Genomic DNA, 23,873 nt, shown 5'->3' on the forward strand with positions numbered 1-23,873 from the left:
CCCCCCTTTTCCACCATGGATTTTCTTCAAACCACTTGCAATCAAAATTAGACCTTCCCAGCAGTAGTCCCAGACCCCTCAACCCATCTCCCAAAAATATAGAACACCCCAAGCAGCCCCCCAAAAAATACAATACTACTAGGCCTAAGTTTCAATCATGCCAAAACGCTCTCTGCAAGTAGGCACAAACCCCCCTTTTCCACCAAGGATTTTCTTCAAACAACTTGCAATCAAAATTAGACCTTCCCAGCAGTGCTCCCAGGCCCCTCAACCCTCCCCCAAAAATCTCGAACACCCCCAAGCAGCACCCAAAAACATGCAATACTACTAGGCCTAAGTTTAAATCGTGCCAAAGCGCTCTCTGCAACTAGGCCCAAACCCCCCTTTTCCACCATGGATTTTCTTCAAACCAATTGCAATCAATATTAGACCTTCCCAGCAGTGCTCCCAGACCCCTCAATCCACCCCCAAAAATCTAGAACACCCCCAAGCAGCTCTCCAAACACATGTAATACTGCTAGGCCTAAGTTTTAATCGTGGCAAAACGCTCTGTGCAACTAGGCCCAAACCCCCCTTTTCCACCATGGATTTTTTTCAAACCACTTGCAATCAAAATTAGACCTTCCGGGCAGTGCTCCCACACCCCTCAGTCCACCCCCAAATATCTAGAACACCCTCAAGCAGCCCCCAAAAACATGCAATACTACTAGGCCTAAGTTTGAATCTCGCCAAAACGCTCTCTGCGTACTAGGTTCAAACCCCCCTTTTCCACCATGGATTATCTTCAAACCACTTGCAATAAAAATTAGACCTTCCCAGCAGTGCTCCCGGAACCCTCAACCCACCCCGAAAATCTAGAACACCCTCAAACAGCCCCCAAAAACATGCAATACTACTAGGCCTAAGTTTAAATTGTTCCAAGACGATCTCTGCAACTAGGCCCAAACCCCCCTTTTTCACCATGGATTTTTTTCAAACCACTTGCAATCAATATTAGACCTTCCCAGCAGTGCTCCCAGACCCCTCAACCCACCCCCCAAAAATCTAGAACACCCCCAAGGAGCTCCCCAAAAACATGCAATACTACTAGGCCTAAGTTTAAATCGTGCCAAAACGCTTTCTGCAACTAGGCCCAAACCCCCCCTTTCCACAATGGATTTTCTTCAAACCACTTGCAATCAAAAATAGACCTTCCCAGCAGTGCTCCCAGACCCCTCAACCCACCCCCAACAATCTAGAATTCCCCAAAGCAGCTTCCCAAAAACATGCAATACTACTAGGCCTAAGTTTAAATCGTGCCAAAACGCTCTCTGCAACAAGGCCCACACCCCCTTTTCCACCAATGATTTTTTCAAACCACTTGCAATCAAAATTAGACCTTCCCGGCAGTGCTCCCAGACCCCTCAATCCACCCCCAAATATCTATAACACCTCCAAGCAGCCCCCAAAAACATGCAATACTACTAGGCCAAAGTTTAAATCGTGCCAGAACGCTCTCTGCAACTAGGCCCAAACCGCCCTTTTCCACCATGGATTTTCTTCAAACCACTTGCAATCAAAATTAGACCTTCCCAGCAGTGCTCCCGGACCCCTCAACCCTCCCACAAAAATCTAGAACACCCCCAAACAGCCCCCAAAAACATGCAATACTACTAGGCCTAAGATTAAATAGTGCCAAAACGCTCTCTGCAACAAGGCCCACACCCCCTTTTCCACCAATGATTTTTCAAACCACTTGTAACCAAAATTAGACCTTCCGGGCAGTGCTCCCAGACCCCTCAACCCACCCCCAAATATCTAGAACACCCCCAAGCAGCCCCCCAAAAACATGCAATACTACTAGGCCTAAGTTTAAATCGTGCCGAAACGCTCTCTGCAACTAGGTCCAAACCAACCCCCCCTTTTCCACCATGGATTTTCTTCAAACCACTTGCAATCAAAATTAGACCTTCCCAGCAGTAGTCCCAGACCCCTCAACCCATCCCCCAAAAATATAGAACACCCCAAGCAGCCCCCCAAAAAATACAATACTACTAGGCCTAAGTTTCAATCATGCCAAAACGCTCTCTTCAAGTAGGCACAAACCCCCCTTTTCCACCAAGGATTTTCTTCAAACAACTTGCAATCAAAATTAGACCTTCCCAGCAGTGCTCCTAGGCCCCTCAACCCTCCCCCAAAAATCTCGAACACCCCCAAGCAGCACCCAAAAACATGCAATACTACTAGGCCTAAGTTTAAATCGTGCCAAAGCGCTCTCTGCAACTAGGCCCAAACCCCCCTTTTCCACCATGGATTTTCTTCAAACCAATTGCAATCAATATTAGACCTTCCCAGCAGTGCTCCCAGACCCCTCAATCCACCCCCAAAAATCTAGAACACCCCCAAGCAGCTCTCCAAACACATGTAATACTGCTAGGCCTAAGTTTTAATCGTGGCAAAACGCTCTGTGCAACTAGGCCCAAACCCCCCTTTTCCACCATGGATTTTTTTCAAACCACTTGCAATCAAAATTAGACCTTCCAGGCAGTGCTCCCACACCCCTCAGTCCACCCCCAAATATCTAGAACACCCTCAAGCAGCCCCCAAAAACATGCAATACTACTAGGCCTAAGTTTGAATCTCGCCAAAACGCTCTCTGCGTACTAGGTTCAAACCCCCCTTTTCCACCATGGATTATCTTCAAACCACTTGCAATAAAAATTAGACCTTCCCAGCAGTGCTCCCGGAACCCTCAACCCACCCCAAAAATCTAGAACACCCTCAAACAGCCCCCAAAAACATGCAATACTACTAGGCCTAAGTTTAAATTGTTCCAAGACGCTCTCTGCAACTAGGCCCAAACCCCCCTTTTTCACCATGGATTTTTTTCAAACCACTTGCAATCAATATTAGACCTTCCCAGCAGTGCTCCCAGACACCTCAACCCACCCCCAAAAATCTAGAACACCCCCAAGCAGCTCTCCAAAAACATGCAATACTACTAGGCCTAAGTTTAAATTGTGCCAAAATGCTCTCTGCAACAAGGCCCACACCCCCTTTTCCACCAATGATTTTTTCAAACCACTTGCAACCAAAATTAGACCTTCCCGGCAGTGATCCCAGACCCCTCAACCCACTCCCAAAAATCTAGAACACCCCCAAGCAGCCCCCCAAAAACATGCAATACTACTAGGCCTAAGTTTAAATCGTGCCTAAGCGCTCTCTGCAACTAGGCCCAAACCCCCCTTTTCCACCATGGATTTTCTTCAAACCACTTGCAATAAAAATTATACCTTCAAAGCAGTGCTCCCAGACCCCTCAATCCATCCCCAAAATTCTAGAACACCCCCAAGCAGCCCCCCAAAAACATGCAATGCTACTAGGCCTAAGTTTAAATCGTGCCAAAACGCTCCCGGCAACTAGGCCCAAACCCCCCTTTTCCACTATGGAATTTTTTTCAAACCACTTGCAATCAAAATAAGACCTTCCCAGCAGTGCTCCCAGACCCCTCAACCCACCCCCAAAAACCTAGAACACCCCCAAGCAGCTCCCCAAAAACATGCAATACTGCTAGGCCTAAGTTTTAATCGTGGCAAAACGCTCTCTGCAACTAGGCCCAAACCCGCCTTTTCCACCATTGGATTTTCTTCAAACTACTTGCAATCAAAATTACACCTTCCCAGCAGTGCTCCTGGACCCCTCAACCCACCCCCAACAATCTGGCACACCCCCAAACAGCCCCCCAAAAACATGCAATACTACTAGGCCTAAGTTTAAATCGTGCCAAAACGCTCTCTGCAACTAGGCCCAAACCCCCTTTTTCCACCATGGATTTTCTTAAAACCACTTGCAATCAAAATTAGCCCTTCCCAGCAGTGCTCCCAGACCCCTCAACCCACCCCCAAAAATCTAGAACACCCCCAAGCAGCTCCCCAAAAACATGCAATACTACTAGGCCTAAGTTTAAATCGTGCCAAAACGTTCTCTGCAACTAGGCCCAAACCCCCCTTTTCCACCATTGATTTTCTTCAAACCTCTTGCAATCACAATTGGACCTTCCCAGTAGCGCTCCCAGACCCCTCAACCCACCCCCAAAAATCTAGAATTCCCCCAAGCAGCTCCCCAAAAACATGCAATACTACTAGGACTAAGTTTAAATCGTGCCAAAGCACTCTCTGAAACTAGGCCCAAACCCCCTTTTTCCACAATGGATTTTCTTCAAACCACTTGCAATCAAAATTAGACCTTCCCAGCAGAGCTCCCAGTCTCCTCAACCCACCCCCAAAAATCTAGAACACCCCCAAGCAGCTCCACAAAAACATGCAATACTACTAGGCCTAAGTTTCAATCGTGCCAAAACTCTCTCTGCAACTAGGCCCAAACCCCCCTTTTCCACCATGGAATTTTTTCAAACCACTTGTAATCAAAATTAGACCTTCCAGGCAGTGCTCCCACACCCCTCAGTCCCCCCCCAAATATCTATAACACCCTCAAGCAGCCCCCCAAAACATTCAATACTACTAGGCCTAAGTTTAAATCGCGCCAAAACGCTCTCTGCAACTAGGCCCAAACTCCCCTTTTCCACCATGGATTTTCTTCAAACCACTTGCAATCAAAATAAGACCTTCCCAGCAGTGCTCCCAGACCCCTCAACCCACCCCCAATAATCTAGAACTCCCCCAAGCAGCTCCCCAAAAACATGCAATACTACTAGGCCTAAGTTTAAATCGTGCCAGAGCGCTCTCTGAAACTAGGCCCAAACCCCCTTTTTCCACCATGGATTTTCTTCAAACCACTTGCAAACAAAATTAGACCTTCCCAGCAGTGCTCCCGGACCCCTCAACCCTCCCACAAAAATCTAGAGCACCCCCAAGCAGCTCCCCAAAAACATGCAATACTACTAGGCCTAAGATTAAATCGTGCCAAAACGCTCTCTGCAACAAGGCCCACACCCCCTTTTCCACCAATGATTTTTTTCAAACCACTTGCAACCAAAATTAGACCTTCCAGGCAGTGCTCCCACACCCCTCAGTCCACCCCCAAATATCGAGAACACCCTCAAGCAGCCCCCAAAAACATGCAATACTACTAGGCCTAAGTTTGAATCGCGCCAAAACACTCCCTGCAACTAGGTTTAAACCCCCCTTTTCCACCATCGATTATCTTCAAACTACTTGCAATAAAAATTAGACCTTCCCAGCAGTGCTCCCGGACCCCTCAACCCACCCCCAAAAATCTAGAACACCCCCAAGCAGCCCCCCAAAAACATGCAATACTACTAGGCCTAAGTTTAAATCGTGCCTAAGCCCTCTCTGCAACTAGGCCCAAACCTCCCTTTTCCACCATGGATTTTCTTCAAACCACTTGCAATAAAAATTAGACCTTCAAAGCAGTGCTCCCAGACCCCTTAACCCACCCCCAAAAATCTTGAACACCCCCAAACAGCCCCCCAAAAACAGTTATTACTACTAGGCCTAAGTTTAAATCGTAGAAAAACGCTCTCTGCAATTAGGCCCAAAGCCCGCTTTTCCACCATGGATTTTTTCAAACCTTTGCAATCAAAATTAGACCTTCCCAGCAGTGCTCCCAGACCCCTCAACCCACCCCCAAAAATCTAGAACACCCCAAGCAGCACCCCAAAAACATGCACTACTGCTAGGCCTAATTTAAAATCGTGCCAAAACGCTCTCTGCAACTAGGCCCAAACACGCCTTTTCCACCAGTGGATTTTCTTCAAACCACTTGCAATCAAAATTACACCTTCCCAGCAGTGCTCCCGGACCCCTCAACCCACCCCCAAAAATCTAGCACACCCCCAAACAGCCCCGCAAAAACATGCAATACTACTAGGCCTAAGTTTAAATCGTGCCAAAACGCTCTCTGCAACTAGGCCCAAACCCCCCTTTTCCACCATGGATTTTCTTCAAACCTCTTGCAATCACAATTGGACCTTCCCAGTAGCGCTCCCAGACCCCTCAACCCACCCCCAAAAATCTAGAACTCCCCCAAGCAGCTCCCCAAAAACATGCAATACTACTAGGACTAAGTTTAAATCGTGCCAAAGCGCTCTCTGAAACTAGGGCCAAACCCCCTTTTTCCACCATGGATTTTCTTAAAACCACTTGCAATCAAAATTAGACCTTCCCAGCAGAGCTCCCAAACCCCTCAACCCACCCCCAAAAATCTAGAACACCCCCAAGCAGCTCCCCAAAAACATGCAATACTACTAGGCCTAAGTTTCAATCGTGCCAAAACGCTCTCTGCAACTAGGCCCAAACCCCCCTTTTCCATCATGGATTTTCTTCAAACAACTTGCAATCAAAATTACACCTTCCCAGCAGTGCGCCCAGTCCCCTCAACCCATCCCCAAAATTCTAGAACACCCCCAAGCAGCCCCCCAAAAACATGTAATGCTACTAGGCCTAAGTTTAAATCGTGCCAAAACGCTCCCGGCAACTAGGCCCAAACCCCCCTTTTCCACTATGGAATTTTTTTCAAACCACTTGCAATCAAAATAAGACCTTCCCAGCAGTGCTCCCAGACCCCTCAACCCACCCCCAAAAACCTAGAACACCCCCAAGCAGCTCCCCAAAAACATGCAATACTGCTAGGCCTAAGTTTTAATCGTGGCAAAACGCTCTCTGCAACTAGGCCCAAACCCCCCTTTTCCACCATGGATTTTTTTCAAACCACTTGCAATGAAAATTAGACCTTCCCATCAGTGCTCCCGGACCCCTCAACCCACCCCAAAAATCTAGAACACCCTCAAACAGCCCCCACAAACATGCAATACTACTAGGCCTGAGTTTAAATAGTGCCAAAACGCTCTCTGCAACTAGGCCCAAACCCGCCTTTTCCACCATTGGATTTTCTTCAAACCACTTGCAATCAATATTAGACCTTCCAGGCAGTGCCCCTACACCCCTCAGTCCACCCCCAAATATCTAGAACACCCTCTAGAAGCCCCCAAAAACATGCAATACTACTAGGCCTAAGTTTGAATCGCGCAAAAACGCTCTCTGCAACTAGGTTCAAACTTCCCTTTTCCACCATGGATTATCTTCAAACCACTTGCAATGAAAATTAGACCTTCCCATCAGTGCTCCCGGACCCCTCAACCCACCCCAAAAATCTAGAACACCCTCAAACAGCCCCCAAAAACATGCAATACTACTAGGCCTGAGTTTAAATAGTGCCAAAACGCTCTCTGCAACTAGGCCCAAACCCGCCTTTTCCACCATTGGATTTTCTTCAAACCACTTGCAATCAATATTAGACCTTCCCAGCAGTGCTCCCAGACCCCTCAAACCACCCCCAAAAATCTAGAACACCCCAAGTAGCTCTCCAAAAACATGCAATTCTACTTGGCCTAAGTTTAAATCGTGCCAAAACGCTCTCTGCAACAAGGCCCACACCCCCTTTTCCACCAATGATTTTTTCAAACCAATTGCAATCAAAATTAGACCTTCCCAGCAGTGCTCCCGGACCCCTCAACCCTCCCACAAAAATCTAGAACACCCCCAAACAGCCCCCAAAAACATGCAATACTACTAGGCCTAAGTTTAAATCGTTTCAAGACACTCTCTGCAACTAGGCCCAAACCCCCCTTTTCCACCATGGATTTTCTTCAAACCACTTGCAATCAATATTAGACCTTCCCAGCAGTGATCCCAGACCCCTCAACCCACCCCCAAAAATCTAGAGCACCCCTAAGCAGCTCCCCAAAAACATGCAATACTAATAGGCCTAAGTTTAAATCGTGCCAAAACGCTCTCTGCAACTAGGTCCAAACCCCCCTTTTCCACCATGGATTTTCTTCAAACCACTTGCAATCAAAATTAGACCTTCCCAGCAGTAGTCCCAGACCCCTCAACCCATCCCCCAAAAATATAGAACACCCCGAAGCAGCTTCCCAAAAACATGCAATACTACGAGGCCTAAGTTTAAATCGTGGCAAAACGCTCTCTACAACTAGTCCCAAAACCCCCTTTTCCACCATGGATTTTTTTCAAACCACTTGTAATCAAAATTAGACCTTCCCAGCAGTGCTCCCAGACCCCTCAACCCAGCCCCAAAAATGTAGAACTCCCCCAAGCAGCTCCCCAAAAACATGCAATACTACTAGGCCTAAGTTTAAATCGTGCCAAAGCGCTCTCTAAAACTAGGCCCAAACCCCCTTTTTCCAGCAAGGATTTTCTTCAAACCACTTGCAATCAAAATTAGACCTTCCCAGCAGAGCTCCCAGACCCCTCAACCCACCCCCAAAAATCTAGAACACCCCCAAGCAGCTTCCCAAAAACATGCAATACTACTAGGCCTCCGTTTAAATCGTGGCAAAACGCTCTCTGCAACTAGGCCCAAACCCCCCTTTTCCACCATGGATTTTTTCAAACCACTTGCAATCAAAATTAGACCTTCCCAGCAGTGCTCCCAGACCCCTCAACCCACCCCGTAAAATCTAGAACACCCCAAGCAGCCCCCAAAAAACATGCAATACTACTAGGCCTAAGTTTAAATCGTGACAAAACGCTCTCTGCAACTTGGCCCAAACCCCTCTTTTCCACCATGGATTTTCTTCAAACCATTTGCAATTAAAACTAGACCTACCCAGCAGTGCTCCCGGACCCCTCAACCCTCCCACAAAAATCTAGAACACCCCCAAACAGCCCCCAAAAATATGCAATACTACTAGGCCTAAGTTTAAATCGTGCCAAGACGCTCTCTGCAACTAGGCCCAAACCCCCCTTTTCCACCATGGATTTTCTTCAAACCACTTGCAATCAAAATTAGACCTACCCAGCAGTGCTCCCGGACCCCTCAACCCTCCCACAAAAATCTAGAACACCCCCAAACAGCCCCCAAAAATATGCAATACTACTAGGCCTAAGTTTAAATCGTGCCAAGACGCTCTCTGCAACTAGGCCCAAACCCCCCTTTTCCACCATGGATTTTCTTCAAACGTCTTGCAATCAATATTAGACCTTCCCAGCAGTGATCCCAGACCCCTCAACCCACCCCCAAAAATCTAGAGCACCCCCAAGCAGCTCCCCAAAAACATGCAACACTACTAGGCCTAAGATTAAATCGTGCCAAAACGCTCTCTGCAACAAGGCCCACACCCCCTTTTCCACCAATGACTTTTTTCAAACCACTTGCAACCAAAATTAGACCTTCCAGGCAGTGCTCCCAGACCCCTCAACCCACCCCCAAAAATCTAGAACACCCTCAAGCAGACCCCCAAAAACATGCAATACTACTAGGCCTAAGTTTAAATCGTGCCAAAACGCTCTCTGCAACTAGGTCCAAACCCCCCTTTTCCACCATGGATTTTCTTCAAACCACTTGCAATCAAAATTAGACCTTCCCAGCAGTAGTCCCAGACCCCTCAACCCATCCCCCAAAAATATAGAACACCCCGAAGCAGCTTCCCAAAAACATGCAATACTAAGAGGCCTAAGTTTAAATCGTGGCAAAATGCTCTCTGCAACTAGTCCCAAAACCCCCCTTTATCACCATGTATTTTTTTCAAACCACTTGTAATCAAAATTAGACCTTCCCAGCAGTGCTCCCAGACCCCTAAACCCACCCCCCAAAATCTAGAACACCCCAAGCAGCCCCCAAAAAACATGCAATACTACTAGGCCTAAGTTTAAATCGTGACAAAACGCTCTCTGCAACTTGGCCCAAACCCCTCTTTTCCACCATGGATTTTCTTCAAACCATTTGCAATTAAAACTAGACCTTCCCAGCAGTGCTCCTGGACCCCTCAACCCACCCCCAAAAATCTTGAACACCCCCAAACAGCCCCCCAAAAACATGTAATACTACTAGGCCTAAGTTTAAATCGTGCCAAGACGCTCTCTGCAACTAGGCCCACAGCCCTTTTTCCACCAAGGATTTTCTTCAAACAACTTGCAATCAAAATTAGACCTTCCCAGCAGTGCTCCCAGGCCCCTCAACCCTCCCCCAAAAATCTCGAACACCCCCAAGCAGCACCCAAAAACATGCAAAACTACTCGGCCTAAGTTTCAATCGTGCCAAAACGCTCTCTGCAACTAGGCCCAAACCGCCCTTTTCCACCATGGATTTTCTTCAAACCACTTGCAATCAAAATTAGACCTACCCAGCAGTGCTCCCGGACCCCTCAACCCTCCCACAAAAATCTAGAACACCCCCAAACAGCCCCCAAAAACATGCAATACTACTAGGCCTAAGTTTAAATCGTGCCAAGACGCTCTCTGCAACTAGGCCCAAACCCCCCTTTTCCACCATGGATTTTCTTCAAACATCTTGCAATCAACATTAGACCTTCCCAGCAGTGATCCCAGACCCCTCAACCCACCCCCAAAAATCTAGAGCACCCCCAAGCAGCTCCCCAAAAACATGCAACACTACTAGGCCTAAGATTAAATCGTGCCAAAACGCTCTCTGCAACAAAGCCCACACCCCCTTTTCCACGAATGATTTTTTCAAACCACTTGCAACCAAAATTAGACCTTCCAGGCAGTGCTCCCAGACCCCTCAACCCACCCCCAAAAATCTAGAACACCCCCAAGCAGACCCCCAAAAACATGCAATACTACTAGGCCTAAGTTTAAATCGTGCCAAAACGCTCTCTGCAAATAGGTCCAAACCCCCCTTTTCCACCATGGATTTTCTTCAAACCACTTGCAATCAAAATTAGACCTTCCCAGCAGTAGTCCCAGACCCCTCAACCCATCCCCCAAAAATATAGAACACCCCGAAGCAGCTTCCCAAAAACATGCAATACTAAGAGGCCTAAGTTTAAATCGTGGCAAAACGCTCTCTGCAACTAGTCCCAAAACCCCCCTTTATCACCATGTATTTTTTTCAAACCACTTGTAATCAAAATTAGACCTTCCCAGCAGTGCTCCCAGACCTCTCAACCCACCTCCAAAAATCTAGAACACCCCAAGCAGCCCCCCAAAAACATGCAATACTACTAGGCCTAGGTTTAAATCGTGGCAAAACGCTCTCTGCAACTAGGCCCAAAACCCCCTTTTCCAGCATGGATTTTCTTCAAACCACTTGCAATCAAAATGAGACCTTCCCAGCAGTGCTCCCAGACCCCTCAACCCACCCCCAAAAATCTAGAACTCCCCCAACCAGCTCCCCAAAAACATGCAATACTACTAGGCCTAAGTTTAAATCGTGCCAAAGCGCTCTCTAAAACTAGGCCCAAACCCACTTTTTCCACCATGGATTTTCTTCAAACCACTTGCAATCAAAATTAGACCTTCCCAGCAGTGCTCCCAGACCCCTCAACCCACCCCCCAAAATCTAGAACACCCCAAGCAGCCCCCAAAAAACATGCAATACTACTAGGCCTAAGTTTAAATCGTGACAAAACGCTCTCTGCAACTTGGCCCAAACCCCTTTTTTCCACCATGGATTTTCTTCAAACCATTTGCAATTAAAACTAGACCTTCCCAGCAGTGCTCCTGGACCCCTCAACCCACCCCCAAAAATCTTGAACACCCCCAAACAGCCCCCCAAAAACATGTAATACTACGAGGCCTAAGTTTAAATCGTGCCAAGACGCTCTTTGCAACTAGGCCCACAGCCCTTTTTCCACCAAGGATTTTCTTCAAACAACTTGCAATCAAAATTAGACCTTCCCAGCAGTGCTCCCAGGCCCCTCAACCCTCCCCCAAAAATCTCGAACACCCCCAAGCAGCACCCAAAAACATGCAAAACTACTCGGCCTAAGTTTCAATCGTGCCAAAACGCTCTCTGCAACTAGGCCCAAACCGCCCTTTTCCACCATGGATTTTCTTCAAACCACTTGCAATCAAAATTAGACCTACCCAGCAGTGCTCCCGGACCCCTCAACCCTCCCACAAAAATCTAGAACACCCCCAAACAGCCCCCAAAAACATGCAATACTACTAGGCCTAAGTTTAAATCGTGCCAAGACGCTCTCTGCAACTAGGCCCAAACCCCCCTTTTCCACCATGGATTTTCTTCAAACGTCTTACAATCAATATTAGACCTTCCCAGCAGTGATCCCAGACCCCTCAACCCACCCCCAAAAATCTAGAGCACCCCCAAGCAGCTCCCCAAAAACATGCAACACTACCAGGCCTAAGATTAAATCGTGCCAAAACGCTCTCTGCAACAAGGCCCACACCCCCTTTTCCACCAATGATTTTTTCAAACCACTTGCAACCAAAATTAGACCTTCCAGGCAGTGCTCCCAGACCCCTCAACCCACCCCCAAAAATCTAGAACACCCCCAAGCAGACCCCCAAAAACATGCAATACTACTAGGCCTAAGTTTAAATCGTGCCAAAACGCTCTCTGCAACTAGGTCCAAACCCCCCTTTTCCACCATGGATTTTCTTCAAACCACTTGCAATCAAAATTAGACCTTCCCAGCAGTAGTCCCAGACCCCTCAACCCATCCCCCAAAAATATAGAACACCCCGAAGCAGCTTCCCAAAAACATGCAATACTAAGAGGCCTAAGTTTAAATCGTGGCAAAACGCTCTCTGCAACTAGTCCCAAAACCCCCCTTTATCACCATGTATTTTTTTCAAACCACTTGTAATCAAAATTAGACCTTCCCAGCAGTGCTCCCAGACCCCTCAACCCACCTCCAAAAATCTAGAACACCCCAAGCAGCCCCCCAAAAACATGCAATACTACTAGGCCTAGGTTTAAATCGTGGCAAAACGCTCTCTGCAACTAGGCCCAAAACCCCCTTTTCCACCATGGATTTTCTTCAAACCACTTGCAATCAAAATGAGACCTTCCCAGCAGTGCTCCCAGACCCCTCAACCCACCCCCAAAAATCTAGAACTCCCCCAACCTGCTCCCCAAAAACATGCAATACTACTAGGCCTAAGTTTAAATCGTGCCAAAGCGCTCTCTAAAACTAGGCCCAAACCCACTTTTTCCACCATGGATTTTCTTCAAACCACTTGCAATCAAAATTAGACCTTACCAGCAGAGCTCCCAGACCCCTCAACCCACCCCCAAAAATATAGAACACCCCCAAGCAGCTCCCCAAAAACATGCAATACTACTAGGCCTCCGTTTAAATCGTGGCAAAACCCTCTCTGCAACTAGGCCCAAACCCCCCTTTTCCATCATGGATTTTTTCAAACCACTTGCAATCAAAATTAGACCTTCCCAGCAGTGCTCCCTGAATCCCTCAACCAACCCCCCAAAAACTAGAACACCCCCAAGCAGCCCCCCAAAAACATGTAATACTACTAGGCCTAAGTTTAAATCGTGCCAAAACGCTCTCTGCAACTAGGCCCAAACCGCCCTTTTCCACCATGGATTTTCTTCAAACCACTTGCAATCAAAATTAGACATTCCCAGCAGTGCTCCCGGACCCCTCAACCCTCCCCCAAAAATCTAGAACACCCCCAAACAGCCCCCAAAAACATGCAATACTACTAGGCCTAAGTTTAAATTGTGCCAAAGCGCTCTCTAAAACTAGGCCCAAACCCCCTTTTTCCACCAAGGATTTTCTTCAAACCACTTGCAATCAAAATCAGACCTTCCCAGCAGGGCTCCCAGACCCCTCAACCCACCCCCAAAAATCTAGAACACCCCCAAGCAGCTTCCCAAAAACATGCAATACTACTAGGCCTCCGTTTAAATCGTGGCAAAACGCTCTCTGCAACTAGGCCCAAACCCCCCTTTTCCACCATGGATTTTTTCAAACCACTTGCAATCAAAATTAGACCTTCCCAGCAGTGCTCCCAGACCCCTCAACCCACCCCCCAAAATCTAGAACACCCCAAGCAGCCCCCAAAAAACATGCAATACTACTAGGCCTAAGTTTAAATCGTGACAAAACGCTCTCTACAACTTGGCCCAAACCCCTCTTTTCCACCATGGATTTTCTTCAAACCATTTGCAATTAAAACTAGACCTTCCCAGCAGTGCTCCTGGACCCCTCAACCCACCCCCAAAAATCTAGAACACCCCCACCCCCCCCCCAAAAACATGTAATACTACTAGGCCTAAGTTTAAATTGTGCCAAGACGCTCTCTGCAACTAGGCCCACAGCACCTTTTCTACCAAGGATTTTCTTCAAACAACTTGCAATCAAAATTAGACCTTCCCAGCAGTGCTCCCAGGCCCCTCAACCCTCCCCCAAAAATCTCAAACACCCCCAAGCAGCACCCAAAAACATGCAAAACTACTCGGCCTAAGTTTCAATCGTGCCAAAACGCTCTCTGCAACTAGGCCCAAACCGCCCTTTTCCACCATGGATTTTCTTCAAACCACTTGCAATCAAAATTAGACCTACCCAGCAGTGCTCCCGGACCCCTCAACACTCCCACAAAAATCTAGAACACCACCAAACAGCCCCCAAAAACATGCAATACTACTAGGCCTAAGTTTAAATCGTGCCAAGACGCTCTCTGCAACTAGGCCCAAACCCCCCTTTTCCACCATGGATTTTCTTCAAACGTCTTGCAATCAATATTAGACCTTCCCAGCAGTGATCCCAGACCCCTCAACCCACCCCCAAAAATCTAGAGCACCCCCAAGCAGCTCCCCAAAAACATGCAACACTACTAGGCCTAAGATTAAATCGTGCCAAAACGCTCTCTGCAACAAGGCCCACACCCCCTTTTTCACCAATGATTTTTTCAAACCACTTGCAACCAAAATTAGACCTTCCGGGCAGTGCTCCCAGACCCCTCATTCCACCCCCAAAAATCTAGAACACCCCCAAGCAGACCCCCAAAAACATGCAATACTACTAGGCCTAAGTTTAAATCGTGCAAAAACGCTCTCTGCAACTAGGTCCAAACCCCCCTTTTCCACCATGGATTTTCTTCAAACCACTTGCAATCAACATTAGACCTTCCCAGCAGCAGTCCCAGACCCCTCAACCCATCCCCCAAAAATATAGAACACCCCGAAGCAGCTTCCCAAAAACATGCAATACTACAAGGCCTAAGTTTAAATCGTGGCAAAACGCTCTCTGCAACTAGTCCCAAAACCCCCCTTTATCACCATGTAATTTTTTTCAAACCACTTGTAATCAAAATTAGACCTTCCCAGCAGTGCTCCCAGACCCCTCAACCCACCTCCAAAAATCTAGAACACCCCAAGCAGCCCCCCAAAAACATGCAATACTGCTAGGCCTAGGTTTAAATCGTGGCAAAACGCTCTCTGCAACTAGGCCCAAAACCCTCTTTTCCACCATGGATTTTCTTCAAACCACTTGCAATCAAAATGAGACCTTCCCAGCAGTGCTCCCAGACCCCTCAACCCACCCCCAAAAATCTAGAACTCCCCCAACCAGCTCCCCAAAAACATGCAATACTACTAGGCCTAAGTTTAAATCGTGCCAAAGCGCTCTCTAAAACTAGGCCCAAACCCACTTTTTCCACCATGGATTTTCTTCAAACCACTTGCAATCAAAATAAGACCTTCCCAGCAGAGCTCCCAGACCCCTCAACCCACCCCCATAAATATAGAACACCCCCAAGCAGCTCCCCAAAAACATGCAATACTACTAGGCCTCCGTTTAAATCGTGGCAAAACGCTCTCTGCAACTAGGCCCAAACCCCCCTTTTCCACCATGGATTTTTTCAAACCACTTGCAATCAAAATTAGACCTTCCCAGCAGGGCTCCCTGAATCCCTCAACCAACCCCCCAAAAACTAGAACACCCCCAAGCAGCCCCCCAAAAACATGTAATACTACTAGGCCTAAGTTTAAATCGTGCCAAAACGCTCTCTGCAACTAGGCCCAAACTGCCCTTTTCCACCATGGATTTTCTTCAAACCACTTGCAATCAAAATTAGACATTCCCAGCAGTGCTCCCGGACCCCTCAACCCTCCCCCAACAATCTAGAACACCCCCAAACAGCCCCCAAAAACATGCAATACTACTAGGCCTAAGTTTAAATCGTGCCAAAGCGCTCTCTAAAACTAGGCCCAAACCCCCTTTTTCCACCAAGGATTTTCTTCAAACCACTTGCAATCAAAATTAGACCTTCCCAGCAGGGCTCCCAGACCCCTCAACCCACCCACAAAAATCTAGAACACCCCCAAGCAGCTTCCCAAAAACATGCAATACTACTAGGCCTCCGTTTAAATCGTGGCAAAACGCTCTCTGCAACTAGGCCCAAACCCCCCTTTTCCACCATGGATTTTTTCAAACCACTTGCAATCAAAATTAGACCTTCCCAGCAGTGCTCCCAGACCCCTCAACCCACCCCCCAAAATCTAGAACACCCCAAGCAGCCCCCAAAAAACATGCAATACTACTAGGCCTAGGTTTAAATCGTGACAAAACGCTCTCTACAACTTGGCCCAAACCCCTCTTTTCCACCATGGATTTTCTTCAAACTATTTGCAATTAAAACTAGACCTTCCCAGCAGTGCTCCTGGACCCCTCAACCCACCCCCAAAAATCTAGAACACCCCCCCCCCAAAAAAACATGTAATACTACTAGGCCTAAGTTTAAATCGTGCCAAGACGCTCTCTGCAGCTAGGCCCACAGCACCTTTTCTACCAAGGATTTTCTTCAAACAACTTGCAATCAAAATTAGACCTTCCCAGCAGTGCTCCCAGGCCCCTCAACCCTCCCCCAAAAATCTCGAACACCCCCAAGCAGCACCCAAAAACATGCAAAACTACTCGGCCTAAGTTTCAATCGTGCCAAAACGCTCTCTGCAACTAGGCCCAAACCGCCCTTTTCCACCATGGATTTTCTTCAAACCACTTGCAATCAAAATTAGACCTACCCAGCAGTGCTCTCGGACCCCTCAACACTCCCACAAAAATCTAGAACACCCCCAAACAGCCCCCAAAAACATGCAATACTACTAGGCCTAAGTTTAAATCGTGCCAAGACGCTCTCTGCAACTAGGCCCAAACCCCCCTTTTCCACCATGGATTTTCTTCAAACGTCTTGCAATCAATATTAGACCTTCCCAGCAGTGATCCCAGACCCCTCAACCCACCCCCAAAAATCTAGAGCACCCCCAAGCAGCTCCCCAAAAACATGCAACACTACTAGGCCTAAGATTAAATCGTGCCAAAACGCTCTCTGCAACAAGGCCCACACCCCCTTTTCCACCAATGATTTTTTCAAACCACTTGCAACCAAAATTAGACCTTCCGGGCAGTGCTCCCAGACCCCTCAACCCACCCCCAAAAATCTAGAACACCCCCAAGCAGACCCCCAAAAACATGCAATACTACTAGGCCTAAGTTTAAATCGTGCCAAAACGCTCTCTGCAACTAGGTCCAAACCCCCCTTTTCCACCATGGATTTTCTTCAAACCACTTGCAATCAACATTAGACCTTCCCAGCAGCAGTCCCAGACCCCTCAACCCATCCCCCAAAAATATAGAACACCCCGAAGCAGCTTCCCAAAAACATGCAATACTACAAGGCCTAAGATTAAATCGTGGCAAAACGCTCTCTGCAACTAGTCTTAAAACCCCCCTTTATCACCATGTAATTTTTTTCAAACCACTTGTAATCAAAATTAGACCTTCCCAGCAGTGCTCCCAGACCCCTCAACCCACCTCCAAAAATCTAGAACACCCCAAGCAGCCCCCCAAAAACATGCAATACTGCTAGGCCTAGGTTTAAATCGTGGCAAAACGCTCTTTGCAACTAGGCCCAAAACCCCCTTTTCCACCATGGATTTTCTTCAAACCACTTGCAATCAAAATGAGACCTTCCCAGCAGTGCTCCCAGACCCCTCAACCCACCCCCAAAAATCTAGAACTCCCCCAACCAGCTCTCCAAAAACATGCAATACTACTAGGCCTAAGTTTAAATCGTGCCAAAGCGCTCTCTAAAACTAGGCCCAAACCCACTTTTTCCACCATGGATTTTTTTCAAACCACTTGCAATCAAAATAAGACCTTCCCAGCAGAGCTCCCAGACCCCTCAACCCACCCCCATAAATATAGAACACCCCCAAGCAGCTCCCCAAAAACATGCAATACTACTAGGCCTCCGTTTAAATCGTGGCAAAACGCTCTCTGCAACTAGCCCCAAACCCCCCTTTTCCACCATGGATTTTTTCAAACCACTTGCAATTAAAATTAGACCTTCCCAGCAGGGCTCCCTGAATCCCTCAACCAACCCCCCAAAAACTAGAACACCCCCAAGCAGCCCCCCAAAAACATGTAATACTACTAGGCCTAAGTTTAAATCGTGCCAAAACGCTCTCTGCAACTAGGCCCAAACCGCCCTTTTCCACCATGGATTTTCTTCAAACCACTTGCAATCAAAATTAGACATTCCCAGCAGTGCTCCCGGACCCCTCAACCCTCCCCCAACAATCTAGAACACCCCCAAACAGCCCCCAAAAACATGCAATACTACTAGGCCCAAGTTTAAATCGTGCCAAAGCGCTCTCTAAAACTAGGCCCAAACCCCCTTTTTCCACCAAGGATTTTCTTCAAACCACTTGCAATCAAAATTAGACCTTCCCAGCAGGGCTCCCAGACCCCTCAACCCACCCCCAAAAATCTAGAACACCCCCAAGCAGCTTCCCAAAAACATGCAATACTACTAGGCCTCCGTTTAAATCGTGGCAAAACGCTCTCTGCAACTAGGCCCAAACCCCCCTTTTCCACCATGGATTTTTTCAAACCACTTGCAATCAAAATTAGACCTTCCCAGCAGTGCTCCCAGACCCCTCAACCCACCCCCCAAAATCTAGAACACCCCAAGCAGCCCCCAAAAAACATGCAATACTACTAGGCCTAGGTTTAAATCGTGACAAAACGCTCTCTACAACTTGGCCCAAACCCCTCTTTTCCACCATGGATTTTCTTCAAACCATTTGCAATTAAAACTAGACCTTCCCAGCAGTGCTCCTGGACCCCTCAACCCACCCCCAAAAATCTAGAACACCCCCCCCCCCCAAAAAACATGTAATACTACTAGGCCTAAGTTTAAATCGTGCCAAGACGCTCTCTGCAACTAGGCCCACAGCCCCTTTTCCACCAAGGATTTTCTTCAAACCACTTGCAATCAAAATTAGACCTACCCAGCAGTGCTCCCGGACCCCTCAACCCACCCCCAAACATCTAGAACTCCCCCAAGCAGCTCCCCAAAAACATGCAATACTACTAGGCCTAAGTTTAAATTGTGCCAAAATGCTCCCTGTAACAAGGCCCACACCCCCTTTTCCACCAATGATTTTTTCAAACCACTTGCAACTAAAATTAGACCTTCCCGGCAGTGATCCCAGACCCCTCAACCCACCCCCAAAAATCTAGAACACCCCCAAGCAGCCCCCCAAAAACATGCAATACTACTAGGCCTAAGTTTAAATCGTGCCTAAGCGCTCTCTGCAACTAGGCCCAAACCCCCCTTTTCCACCATGGATTTTCTTCAAACCACTTGCAATAAAAATTAGACCTTCAAAGCAGTGCTCCCAGACCCCTTAACCCACCCCCAAAAATCTAGCACACCCCCAAACAGCCCCCCAAAAACAGTTATTACTACTAGGCCTAAGTTTAAATCGTGGAAAAACGCTCTCTGCAACTAGGCCCAAACCCCGCTTTTCCACCATGTATTTTTTCAAACCTTTGCAATCAAAATTAGACCTTCCCAGCAGTGCTCCCAGACCCCTCAACCCACCCCCAAAAATCTAGAACACCCCAAGCAGCACCCCAAAAACATGGAATACTACTAGGTCTCCGTTTAAATCGTGGCAAAACACTCCCTGCAACTAGGCCCAAACCCCCCTTTTCCACCATGGATTTTTTCAAACCACTTGCAATCAAAATTAGACCTTCCCAGCAGTGCTCCCTGAATCCCTCAACCAACCCCCCAAAAACTAGAACACCCCCAAGCAGCCCCCCAAAAACATGTAATACTACTAGGCCTAAGTTTAAATCGTGCCAAAACGCTCTCTGCAACTAGGCCCAAACCGCCCTTTTCCACCATGGATTTTCTTCAAACCACTTGCAATCAAAATTAGACATTCCCAGCAGTGCTCCCTGACCCCTCAACCCTCCCCTAAAAATCTAGAACACCCCCAAACAGCCCCCAAAAACATGCAATGCTACTAGGCCTAAGTTTAAATCGTGCCAAACGCTCTCTGCAACTAGGCCCAAACCCCCCTTTTCCACAATGGATTTTCTTCAAACCACTTGCAATCAATATTAGACCTTCCCAGCAGTGCTCCCAGACCCCTCAACCCACCCCCAAAAATCTAGAGCACCCCCAAGAAGCTCCACAAAAACATGCAATACTACTAGGCCTAAGTTTGAATCGCGCCAAAACGCTCCCTGCAACTAGGTTTAAACCCCCCTTTTCCACCATGGATTATCTTCAAACCACTTGCAATAAAAATTAGACCTTCCCAGCAGTGCTCCCAGACACCTCAACCCACCCCCAAAAATCTAGAACACCCCCAAGCAGCTCTCCAAAAACATGCAATACTACTAGGCCTAAGTTTAAATTGTGCCAAAATGCTCTCTGTAACAAGGCCCACACCCCCTTTTCCACCAATGATTTTTTCAAACCACTTGCAACCAAAATTAGACCTTCCCGGCAGTGATCCCAGACCCCTCAACCCACCCCCAAAAATCTAGAACACCCCCAAGCAGCCCCCCAAAAACATGCAATACTACTAGGCCTAAGTTTAAATCGTGCCTAAGCGCTCTCTGCAACTAGGCCCAAACCCCCCTTTTCCACCATAGATTTTCTTCAAACCACTTGCAATAAAAATTAGACCTTCAAAGCAGTGCTCCCAGACCCCTCAACCCACCCCCAAAAATCTAGCACACCCCCAAACAGCCCCCCAAAAACAGTTATTACTACTAGGCCTAAGTTTAAATCGTGGAAAAACGCTCTCTGCAAGTAGGCCCAGACCCCGCTTTTCCACCATGGATTTTTTCAAACCTTTGCAATCAAAATTAGACCTTCCCAGCAGTGCTCCCAGACCCCTCAACCCACCCCCAAAAATCTAGAACACCCCAAGCAGCACCCCAAAAACATGCACTACTGCTAGGCCTAAGTTTAAATCGTGCCAAAACGCTCTCTGCAACTAGGCCCAAACCCCCCTTTTCCACAATGGATTTTCTTCAAACCACTTGCAATCAAAATTAGACCTTCCCAGCAGTGCTCCCAGACCCCTCAACCCACCCCCAAAAATCTAGAACACCCCCAAGGAGCTCCCCAAAAACATGCAATACTACTAGGCCTAGGTTTAAAGCGTGCCAAAACGCTTTCTGCAACTAGGCCCAAACCCCCCTTTTCCACCATGGATTTTCTTCAAACCACTTGCAATAAAAATTAGACTTTCAAAGCAGTGCTCCCAGACCCCTCAACCCACCCTCAGAAATCTAGAACACCCCAAGCAGCACCCCAAAAACATGCAATACTACTAGGCCTAAGTTTAAATCGCGCCAAAACGCTCTCTGCAACTAGGCCCAAACCGCCCTTTTCCACCATGGATTTTCTTCAAACCACTTGCAATCAAAATTAGACCTTCCCAGCAGTGCTCCCGGACCCCTCAACCCTCCCTCAAAAATCTAGAACACCCCCAAACAGCCCCAAAAACATGCAATGCTACTAGGCCTAAGTTTAAATCGTGCCAAAACGCTCTCTGCAACCCCCCCTTTCCACAATGGATTTTCTTCAAACCACTTGCAATCAAACATAGACCTTCCCAGCAGTGCTCCCAGACCCCTCAACCCACCCCCAACAATCTAGAATTCCCCAAAGCATCTTCCCAAAAACATGCAATACTACTAGGCCTAAGTTTAAATCGTGCCAAAACGCTCTCTGCAACAAGGCCCACACCCCCTTTTCCACCAATAATTTTTTCAAACCACTTGCAATCAAAATTAGACCTTCCCGGCAGTGCTCCCAGACCCCTCAATCCCCCCCAAATATCTAGAACACCTCCAAGCAGCCCCCAAAAACATGCAATACTACTAGGCCAAAGTTTAAATCGTGCCAAAACGCTCTCTGCAACTAGGTCCAAACCGCCCTTTTCCACCATGGATTTTCTTCAAACCACTTGCAATCAAAATTAGACCTTCCCAGCAGTGCTCCCGGACCCCTCAACCCTCCCACAAAAATCTAGAACACCCCCAAACAGCCCCCAAAAACATGCAATACTACTAGGCCTAAGATTAAATCGTGCCAAAACGCTCTCTGCAACAAGGCCCACACCCCCTTTTCCACCAATGATTTTTCAAACCAATTGCAACCAAAATTAGACCTTCCGGGCAGTGCTCCCAGACCCCTCAACCCACCCCCAAAAATCTAGAACACCCCCAAGCAGCCCCCCAAAAGCATGCAATACTACTAGGCCTAAGTTTAAATCGTGCCAAAACGCTCTCTGCAACTAGGTCCAAACCGCCCTTTTCCACCATGGATTTTCTTCAAACCACTTGCAATCAAAATTAGACCTTCCCGGCAGTGCTCCCAGACCCCTCAACCCTCCCACAAAAATCTAGAACACCCCCAAACAGCTCCCAAAAACATGCAATACTACTAGGCCTAAGTTTAAATCGTTTCAAGACACTCTCTGCAACTAGGCCCAAACCCCCCTTTTCCACCATGGATTTTCTTCAAACCACTTGCAATCAATATTAGACCTTCCCAGCAGTAATCCCAGACCCCTCAACCCACCCCCAAAAATCTAGAGCACCCCCAAGCAGCTCCCCAAAAACATGCAATACTACTAGGCCTAAGTTTAAATTGTGCCAAAACGCTCTCTGCAACTAGGTCCAAACCCCCCTTTTCCACCATGGATTTTCTTCAAACCACTTGCAATCAAAATTAGACCTTCCCGGCAGTGCTCCCAGACCCCTCAATCCACCCCCAAATATCTAGAACACCTCCAAGCAGCCCCCAAAAACATGCAATACTACTAGGCCAAAGTTTAAATCGTGCCAAAACGCTCTCTGCAACTAGGCCCAAACCGCCCTTTTCCACCATGGATTTTCTTCAAACCACTTGCAATCAAAATTAGACCTTCCCAGCAGTGCTCCCGGACCCCTCAACCCTCCCACAAAAATCTAGAACACCCCCAAACAGCCCCCAAAAACATGCAATACTACTAGGCCTAAGATTAAATCGTGCCAAAACGCTCTCTGCAACAAGGCCCACACCCCCTTTTCCACCAATGATTTTTCAAACCACTTGCAACCAAAATTAGACCTTCCGGGCAGTGCTCCCAGACCCCTCAACCCACCCCCAAAAATCTAGAACACCCCCAAGCAGCCCCCCAAAAGCATGCAATACTACTAGGCCTAAGTTTAAATCGTGCCAAAACGCTCTCTGCAACTAGGTCCAAACCGCCCTTTTTCACCATGGATTTTCTTCAAACCACTTGCAATCAAAATTAGACCTTCCCGGCAGTGCTCCCGGACCCCTCAACCCTCCCACAAAAATCTAGAACACCCCCAAACAGCTCCCAAAAACATGCAATACTACTAGGCCTAAGTTTAAATCGTTTCAAGACACTCTCTGCAACTAGGCCCAAACCCCCCTTTTCCACCATGGATTTTCTTCAAACCACTTGCAATCAATATTAGACCTTCCCAGCAGTAATCCCAGACCCCTCAACCCACCCCCAAAAATCTAGAGCACCCCCAAGCAGCTCCCCAAAAACATGCAATACTACTAGGCCTAAGTTTAAATTGTGCCAAAACGCTCTCTGCAACTAGGTCCAAACCACCCTTTTCCACCATGGATTTTCTTCAAACCACTTGCAATCAAAATTAGACCTTCCCAGCAGAGCTCCCAGACCCCTCAACCCACCCCCAAAAATATAGAACACCCCCAAGCAGCTTCCCAAAAACATGCAATACTACTAGGCCTCTGTTTAAATCGTGGCAAAACGCTCTATGCAACTAGGCCCAAACCCCCCTTTTCCACCCTGGATTTTTTCAAACC

The sequence above is a fragment of the Lissotriton vulgaris genome, chromosome 2_1, assembly GCF_964263255.1.
Source record: "Lissotriton vulgaris chromosome 2_1, aLisVul1.2, whole genome shotgun sequence".
Lineage (NCBI taxonomy): Eukaryota > Metazoa > Chordata > Amphibia > Caudata > Salamandridae > Lissotriton > Lissotriton vulgaris.